Source organism: Bidens hawaiensis, unplaced genomic scaffold (assembly GCF_021521415.1).
Source record: "Bidens hawaiensis isolate Kalapana, Puna unplaced genomic scaffold, B.hawaiensis_p1.1 tig00059907_1, whole genome shotgun sequence".
In the NCBI taxonomy this organism is placed as follows: domain Eukaryota; kingdom Viridiplantae; phylum Streptophyta; class Magnoliopsida; order Asterales; family Asteraceae; genus Bidens; species Bidens hawaiensis.
In genome coordinates, this window is record NW_027500790.1 from 45,301 (window position 1) to 54,823 (window position 9,523).

At 33.8% G+C, this 9,523-nt stretch overlaps 1 long non-coding RNA gene across 1 annotated transcript; it reads left to right on the forward strand.

The window, feature by feature from the left end:
- Positions 1 to 4,266: 4,266 nt before the first annotated feature.
- LOC143602833 (uncharacterized) lies at positions 4,267 to 6,019 on the forward strand. The gene is made up of 3 exons (XR_013147925.1): positions 4,267 to 4,320; positions 5,723 to 5,787; positions 5,871 to 6,019. It is a non-coding gene; the product is annotated as an uncharacterized LOC143602833 (long non-coding RNA).
- The last annotated feature ends 3,504 nt before the right edge of the window (positions 6,020 to 9,523 follow it).

The following is a 9,523-nucleotide window of genomic DNA, read 5'->3' on the forward strand; positions in this document are numbered from 1 at the left end:
ATAGCCTCCACCTTAGCACAATTTCTGATAAACCAAAAAAACATGATGCTAAACCCTTTTTATTTGTAAAACAAAATAAACAGACAACCCCACATTATACGATATAGCAAAACTTGAAACTTTAAAGAAATGTCTCATTCCTAGTGTGCTAGGTATATCTTGTTGGACATTATAGTCTTTAGCAAACACAATAAGGACTTTTTCTTGGGTCGTATTGCATTTGGAATTCATACATACAACAACCGTTAAACAGATTCGGTAGCCACATGCGTTCTTTATTCATGCTAGCCCACCCGTTGTAATTTAGGAGTGATCTTTGCTTTTTTGTTTCCACTCTTGAACACCCTTCAGAGACCAGAGTTATCAAAAAATACCCGCTCTCAAAAAATCCCACCCCGAAAAACCAAAAGATCAAAGACGTGGAACTCAATTGGTTAAAAAGTATCTTAAATTGGTCGGTCCGGTCAAATAAAGAAAATAGCAAATAAGGAAGAAGAGTAATGAACCAGCCACATTCCATGGTGATTTTAAAATGGCGGCCCCTACACAAACCCGAACACCCAATGTTCTCGCATTGTGTTTTGGCACTATGTGTAGCAAAAAGTAAATTGTCTTTTAATTGAATACTCAGGACTCATAAGATACAAATAAACAGGTTAGCATTGATGCTAAACGGTTCGGGTCATAAATGGGCTGACATTGCTAAACCAGTTAAGTAAACGGGCCGGGTCCGGTTTGATCTCAACTTGGTTCTAACCCTCCAACCCATCTAAAGACAAAACCTCCAAAACTAAATGAGTGCGAGGCTACTAAAAATGTGCTGTAAATGGGTTGTTGTATGAACTTGCATCAGTTTGGTTACTTGACCCGTAAAACTATAAACAACCCCAATTAACGACAGTTCGGTTAAGCAATAACCGAATAACCAAAAACTATGGCTCTGTTACGGCTTTGATGTGTAAAATAATTAAATTAATCGAACCGATTATGCATATGTTATGTAGAAACGTATCGAAATCTGAAGCAAATCTAATTAACTAAAGTCCCTTTGACTACTCGCACCATAACTAATGACGTCAAAAGCAGTTTTAATATAAGTTGGTCCATTACAATCTACTAAAAAGAGATGTTTGTTGCTATAACAGTAGGTTCATGTACTAACCTCAAACTCTTTCAGAGATAAATACAATCCTTAGCATAGATCATTAAGTCCAAATATATCTTTCCTGTCACAATTTATCTAAAGCTACCTCCTCAAACTTGCTTATAGCTTAAACTCCATATATATATATATATATATATTCTATTACAATTAATCCACAGCATAATTAGCGTAAGTCATCATGTCCAAATATTATATTAAACTAAATAACCAATGATACTCACTTTTGAAGCTTATCCAGGATCATCGTTTGAAACATCGTGTGATTTGGAGTCACTGATTTATGTTGATTGAGGTTGGCAAAATATTCGAGCATGTGCTTCCTTATCTGTTATCCTAACAGAATAAAAATAACAAAAGTTGGGTTCTCGTTACAAAATTGTGTTGATGATTTAAATATATCAAAAGCATATACTTAACAAACCATACTATTACTATCCAGTTCCATATAACATGGAGTCAACCACTTGAAGCACCTATGTTTAGAATATTCGTATACACAAACACATCATTTATAAATTTAATGAATTAATCTTGCATAATATTTTATGGGTTTTCTATTTCTATAAAGAGTTGTACAATGCATAAGACATCTGATTACAGATACTTTAAGCTCATATAGCAGTTGTTATGCCATCTCCTGAATCAAAACCAGATACTTTAAGCTCATCTGATTTAGCAGAAGCGAAAAACAACCTTAAGGGAAACAGGCTTCTCCAAAGCTAGTGGAAGGGTTGGGACTGCACCGTTTATCGCATCCTCTAACATGGTTGCTGATACAAGAGTTTTTATTGGTGCTCCAAGTTTATTGTCACATTTAAAAAATACCATAACAATTTCAGGCTCTTCATGATTAATCAACTCAGATATTGAGCCCTACAATCAAAAGAAATGAGAAAATAAGAATCAAACCTATTACACGGGGTAATAAGTGAACCCTACTATGCTTTCTCAATATGTTTACACTAAGATGGTTTGAAATGTGAATGAGTTCTTTTAAATTTGTTTAGGTATTCATAATTTCTTCAAAAAGAAATAAACATATGTAATAAATAAATAAACAAAATAATGTGTTCATAATCATATATAAAAAAAATGGGTGGATAAAAACCACAAGTTGTGAATCGACCAACATTATCAACTAATTAAACCTATCAACATCATTTTGTTAAATATATGAACTAATCAAGATGTTTTCCGAGTTGAGATTTGTATACATTTAAAATAACTTGATGACAATAAGATCGATTTGTTGAAGTGAGTTTTGGTTGAAGCATTTCATCAAACATATTAGAAGGAAGACATGTAATTCTCTCATATATATATGACACACTACAAACACCTAAATCGAAATTTATATCACAATATGCCCATAAAAGTCATCAATACTGAACTATAGCTTCATCTATTGAATCTATGCACATTAATCTCAGATTAAGATTTGAAGAGGCAGGAGAAGAGTGATGCTATAACCAGATTCAAACCCATCAGTACCCATACCCGCTAAAAGACGCCTTTATATTCAATTGATTTATAAATCATCATCAGTTACAATCCCATTGGCACTTGATTAGGCCACGAACACGTATTCAATTGATTTAAGCTTCGGTTTCCATTGATTTCATAACGAATGGCTATTATATTCATCTGTCTCTCTCTAACAAAACCAGATCTTATTTTTTAGGTTCAATGAAATTGTGTGAAGCAGAGGTGACAAATGACAGAGACACCGGTGAGGCGGTGACTGAAGCGGAGGTGAACATACGCTCGAGATCAGGCAAACGTTTTGACCTAATTGTAAGCTTTTGTGGTGTTAAACGATTGAATCAATTGTTTTTAACCTAATTGATTGTTTGGTGTTATAAGTTTGTTCTTCATTGTTTTCAATTTTTGCAGGGTTGCTGAGTCGATGAATTGAAGTTTCTGGTGTCCAATTGCTTCAACTAAATGTCATCCAAAAATCCGATGCTTCCAAACTCACTGCCAAGGTATCGGATTTCATAGGGCTTCCAGTAATGCTTTGTTACACATTAGATTTTAATATATATTTTTCATGTTATTTTATTTATTCTTGTTGTGTCTGTTCAAGAACACGCTGATTTTGCTATTAGACTATTAGCGAACTTAAAGACGAACTTACCTGGATCAGATTTCCATTAGTTAACGAGAAGGATTAGAATTTGGAAGTAACGATGCTGAAGTTTCACAGTTTCACTCCTTCAAGAACAGGTTTGTTTTTAAAATTTGTTGGGTTACCATAGATTGTTTGCATAAACATATATATATATATATATATATATATATATATAGTTGTATGGTTATGTTAATTAGTTTGCCCTTTCATTACTTAATTTCCAATTTTTCATATTATATGTTCTATTAAACATTAGGGACATACACTAATCAAAGTCACTGATGCAAAGATGGATCTTTTGGTTCAAGTGCATTTCAACTCTCAAGTCAACGAAAGTTATGAAAGCAATGAAACAACAAAGACCAGGAAAGTAAAATCATGAGACTGGCCAAAATACTATACTGTTAATATGGTTGTCACCTATATTAACTTACTTATTAAAAATAAAAAGTTACGAAGTTAATTTAAAGTTTAGGTTACTTCGTGTCGCAATGGGTTTTAGCCAAAATATAGTGGGTTGAAAATAGTTGTTTTAGAAAAAAATAAAATAAATCAGAATCGATTCACAAGGCTTAAAAGATGTTTTGATGAGATGGTAAGCCATGGGCAAAATGGTCAACTTGCTCAAACGAAGTTAAATGATTCCAACATTATTTTGGGTGTATTTAAAAGTATGATGATAATTCGGCTGTCTGGTCATGAAGGAACTTATTGTTGAGTTTGACTTTTTATTTGTCAGGTTTGACTTTTCTAGGATCAAAATTTATTTTAGCCTGAGTTGACTTTTGCTTTGTTGAGTTTTCCTTGGTTACCATTGCTGCTTGGTGGGCTGTTGTTAAACCTTTGTTGTTTGTATGCTTTAGTAATCAGATTTAACATGTAGAGAGTCGTTTCCATGAGAAAATTTTGATGGTTGCCTATTTGAGCTTAATGTTTGACAAGAAATATATGAAAATTGGTCGAAGTGGTTGTTTTCTTCCTTGTTGAGCGGTTGTTACTCTTTATCTTCTTGATTCCACTCTCTGTAAGTAACCTTGTTTTACTTTCAATCCTTAAAAAAGAATATTAACTCCTACCATGTTCCTAAGATCACGCACCAATGCATTCCCAATACTTTATACATATTTCTGTAACTAGACATGATCATTTTAGGATTAACTTTAATCAAGGTAACTCTTAGTTTACCGTTTCTCTAATTACCGATTCAAACACAATTTCCTTGTAATACCACCGTATAAGCTCTCTAATCCATTTAATGATTTCGAATAATTTTCCTACATACAATTTCCATCCATCTATATTGGTTGAAGTTTCGTGTTTCACTATTATTGATCTTTGAAAATTTAGATAAAAATTAGTTCAAATTACCTAAATTTCAAAATTTATTACTGAAGGGATTAATTATTTTCGTCATCTTCAACCAAAACTTGTTTAAAACTTGCATGAGTACATGAGAGTTTGGAGTGTAAGGTTATGGTTTGGTTCCGGTTAAACTGGCAATGTTATAATGGTATCACTTTTTTTCAAGTCATTTGAAAAGGGTAATTTGGTTTCCGAAGAAAATGGTTCATTTAGGTAGCGAGCTGGTTTTGGTCACAATGTATTATTTTAAAAATATATTGATTTGGTTCGGGTCAAAACTGACCATTTTAAAAAGGTATTTGTAGCAGGGTGTTGATTACAAATAACTGAATTTTGTATGATGCTTGTTGTAGGGGTGATCACGGTTTGGTTTAAAACCATGAAACCGTTCAAACCGGTCATCGGTTTGGTTTCACGATTGGGTTTTTATCTTAGCTTATGGTCGGTCGGTTTCAAAATTTTCAAACCGTAGTGAACGGTTTGGTTTACAGTTTACACCAAAAACCGTCTGTATAAAACCGGACTTGATTGTTTGATTTAAATTTTTTAAAAATAATTCATATTAGATATCAATTATGTATTCTGTATCAAACTTAACTTAAATACAATTGAATGGAGGCTAATTATCTTAACTAAACTAGCTAAGTGGCTTTAAAGTTCCCAACCCTCTATTGTTAACTATAGGAATCTATTTTAAAGTTAGTGACCATTGAAATGGCTTTCTAGGATGCTTGAATTGCTTTATGCATTATGTTTTTTTATCAAGTTGAGCATTTTATGTTCATGCTAACTGTTAACTTACATGGACTGTTTTAAACTTTCTTTTTTATGTTAACTGGTGTTTTTTTTTTTTTTTTTTTGAGAAGTACTATGTTAGCTTTTATATCTTTTACGTAGTCTAAAACGTGAAACCAAAACGCCAGTAACGGTTCGGTTTGGTTTTAAATTTCAATGGTTCGGTTTCGGTTTTCAATAATGAGAAACCATTACTAACGGTTTGGTTACGGTTTGACCCAAAAACCGGTCAAATCGGACCTTGAACACCCCTACTGTTTGTTGTGTAGATATGGAGAACTGGAGATGGTTAACCGACTGATATGCTACAAGATTTTATAACTGGTTTAGCGAGGTAAATTATAAATGTTGTTTGCGTTGTATAATTATGAAGGTAAGGTCTAAGGATTAATTTAGACTTTGTTGCTACTTGTGCAGGGAGATGAGAAAGGAGTTTGGCTTGAAAAACTTAACTGTGGTGTATTCGGTCTTGGCAACGCCAACAGTGCATTCTTCATCAACTTGGATGGAGTTTGTTCTACCTTACACAGATTTTTCCGCTTAATCGTATGATTAAGTTTGTTATGGTTAATTGGCTGTTGGCACGCGTTTGATTCGGTTCGGTTAACTAAACATGATTTTTCCGCTTAATCTCTGTTTGTTAGTAGGCATTGCAATTTGTACAAGAGAGCCCCTATGAGGTTCGCCCGACTGGATGGAAGCCTGTGGAAAGTTCCTTGAAGCCAACCCGAAGGGCAGCAAAGAAAATTCGCAGCCATATAGTTAGATATCGGTTCTTACTTTGTTTTCAAGATTTAGTATTTTTTTTAAACTCTTCTTTTTTCAGCAAAACTCCAATATTTTGTCGACACATTTTGCTTAACTGGGTATATGTGAATGTCTAAAATATCCTATCAGGAATGACAAGTAAGGTGACCTTGTGTCAGATTCTCGAGATAGAAAACATCGATATGAGAACGCATGGATTCACGAGAGATGGCATACCAATGTAGAAAAAAAGGTGACGAGGATCGATATTATGGGAGACCTTGTTGTACAAAAAGTGAGTACTAACCAAACCTACTTCAGGTAAAAGATTTTCTTTTAATTACGGTAAAAACAATTATTTGAAGAATTATTGAAAATCTTGATGAATTTAAATTATTTAATATTTGCAGGGCTATTGCAAACATTGATTTAAAACTTGATTTTGTTCGCCCGGCAATTATTAACTTTGTTTCCAAACTTATTGGTAGCGGGCTAGCGGCTTCAAGCTATATAAAGAGTTGTACATCTTAGTTACCTCGAAAGAGAAGGAGTGCACACAAATCATACATTTGACTTATTTTGGGAAAATGTGTTATATCCAAGCTAAAGAATGATGTACTTTATAACCTTTTTGTCATGTTTCCTAATCGAATGAATTATTATATACAACAAAAAAAGAAAAATGCCAAGTGCATAATTTTGAAAAAGAACATGTATTGGTTTTGTATTAGAAAAATCTGGTTTCATAGTGTCAAAACACAATCTGCAAGAAAAATCTAAAATTTGGTATAGTAAATGTTGGTACCATACGAACTAAACCGCTGCCAAGCAAACCTTCTCTTGTTACCCGCCGCAACGCGCGGGCTCTCTTACTAGTAGGTTTATACGGCTGTATCGGGTAAAAATGACTGACAAGGGAACAAAAAAGACAACTACTTTTTGCAGCCTATACGACCGTATAGGCATTAAATAGCCCATATTGATAAACCATAAAACCTATACGGTCGTATAGGGCTATACGACCGTATAGAAAACATTTGCAGAAAAATTCAGACTGCCTTTTGACCAATGTTAATCGCTGCCGGGAAACAACTATGCGAGCCATATAGTGCTATGCGACCCGTATAGACAGATTTTCAGTTCTCTAAGCTTAAAACATGAAAGATTTTTATAATGGTTGATAAGATTAAGCTGAAAGTAATTTGACTGAATGTAATATCATGATTAAAGCTTAAAACGTGAAAGATTTGTTTGATGTTTATTAAGATTCTACCGAAAGTTGTTTAACTTCAATATAAAACATAATTTTATATAAGTGAAACAACACATGAAATGGTCGAAAAGGTGAACGTTTAAAATTGCTAAAAAATATGGTGCAAGTAAGATAATATATCAAAAAAATGTCTATACGGCCGTATAGGCCTATACGACCCGTATAACGCTATACGAGGCACTATAAACGATGGCCGACAACATCAAACACAAACTGACACTATTCAGGTGAAATACGACCGTATGGTCCTATACGAGCCATATAGGAAAAAAATGGTGTGTGAGGATTATAGGTGGTGTGGGAGGATCCTAAGCTTTGAAAAAATATAATGACCAAAATCTATAACAAAACGTAGAAAAACTCAATTAAAAAATAAAATGAACAACCAATAACACAATATATGAAAACCCACTAATTTTTATTATACAACAATATAATACTCGTATTAAAGATAAACACATGTTATGGACGTCTTATAAATAAGCTAACAACATGGACTTTTGTTGTGGTGGTGAATATTTTTTTAACAAAAGTTGTTGTATAAAAAAGTTATGGACGTTTTAAAATTATACGAGAATTAACATGTGTCTTGTGCGTAGAGGAGATAAAAAATCAACAAAAGTGGTTTATTTACTTTATGCCATTCTCGTCAAATTTTCCTCTTAAATTAATCTCTGTTGTTCAAAATTCAAATATAAGAGCATTTGATAAATTCCTTCACACCTTTATCATTTTGTTGTCATGTGCATTTTACCCTTATCCATAAAAAACAACGTTATAAGAATAAGATATAGTAAGAAAGAAAAGAAATGGAAAGAATTGATCAAAATGGGCCTTACAATTTTTTTTTTATTTTTTTTTTTTGATAATGATTTAAATAGTTATTCGACCATTCCAATTTCAAATTTTGCCATCTCTTTCAAAAACATTCTCAAAATAGTCACCTAAACCATCGCCACTTACATTTCTTCATGAGTCACCAACGGTTTAACCCTATTAACCGACGAAATTGAAGATGGATCTGACTGAATACTCAATGAATTTTATAATAACGGAATAGATAAGTCGGTTGACGGATTTCGAGGACACGTGTCAAGTCTTGATGGTTGCATAAACCGTCGGATGTTAGGTTCTAAACTGTCGCCCGACTATTCTTAGAAATTGTCATTTTGGATATTTTTAGAAATGATGGTTGGTAATAGAATATGATTGGTCAAAATGACTATTTTTTTTTTGCTATTTTCCTTGAAGAACACGTTTGTAAGCTCTATGCATCATTACAAACGTGAGTTTCACAACCGGTATGAGTTACCAAAAACAAAGTAGTTCTATCGTATAGATAGAACTATACGGTATGAGTCACCTAATGTGAAGCCTTGCTAGCCTTTTTTTTTTTGTCTTCAATTCTGCTAAGTACTTTAAGCAATTTCTCTTTAGTGTAAACTGTCAAGTCTAACCATAGTTAGGGTTCCATGGGTTTTGCTTTCTCCTTCCGCACCGTCTTGCTGATACGTACCCAATCGTTTATCAAATGGTCCAAAGAAAAGAAAATAAATAGAAACCAGATTAGCAAATAGAGAGAGATTCAGATTCTTTAATTCATTTCATTCACCATTCTCGTAAAGCAAAATACCAAGGGCTTAAACCACCCGTAGTGGTGGCATTATCGCGCGTTTTGACAATAGCGTTTTCTACAAAACACCAATATGGCACAAACCTTAAGAAGAACGATGCTTGCTGTTGGATATGTTGTTGTTGCTGGAACTCAACTAACGATCGTTTTCTGATCAGGTGAGAGGACGAATCAGAGTGGATTCCGGTGAGTGGTGACCAGTAAGGGTTTTGTCGGGTGGTGGTGGTGTTGTGGTTGATCAGGGGGATGGATGGGATTGATCGTCCGATGTTGAAATAATCGCCAAGGAATCCCAACGACATGTTTCCCGGCGAGTTGATGTTGACAACGACTTTTCCAGTGAATTAATTAAATGGGTAGGCAGGCATTGAGAGAGGGTTCGTGAAAGTGAAATCAAAATGCAAAATTGGATTGATT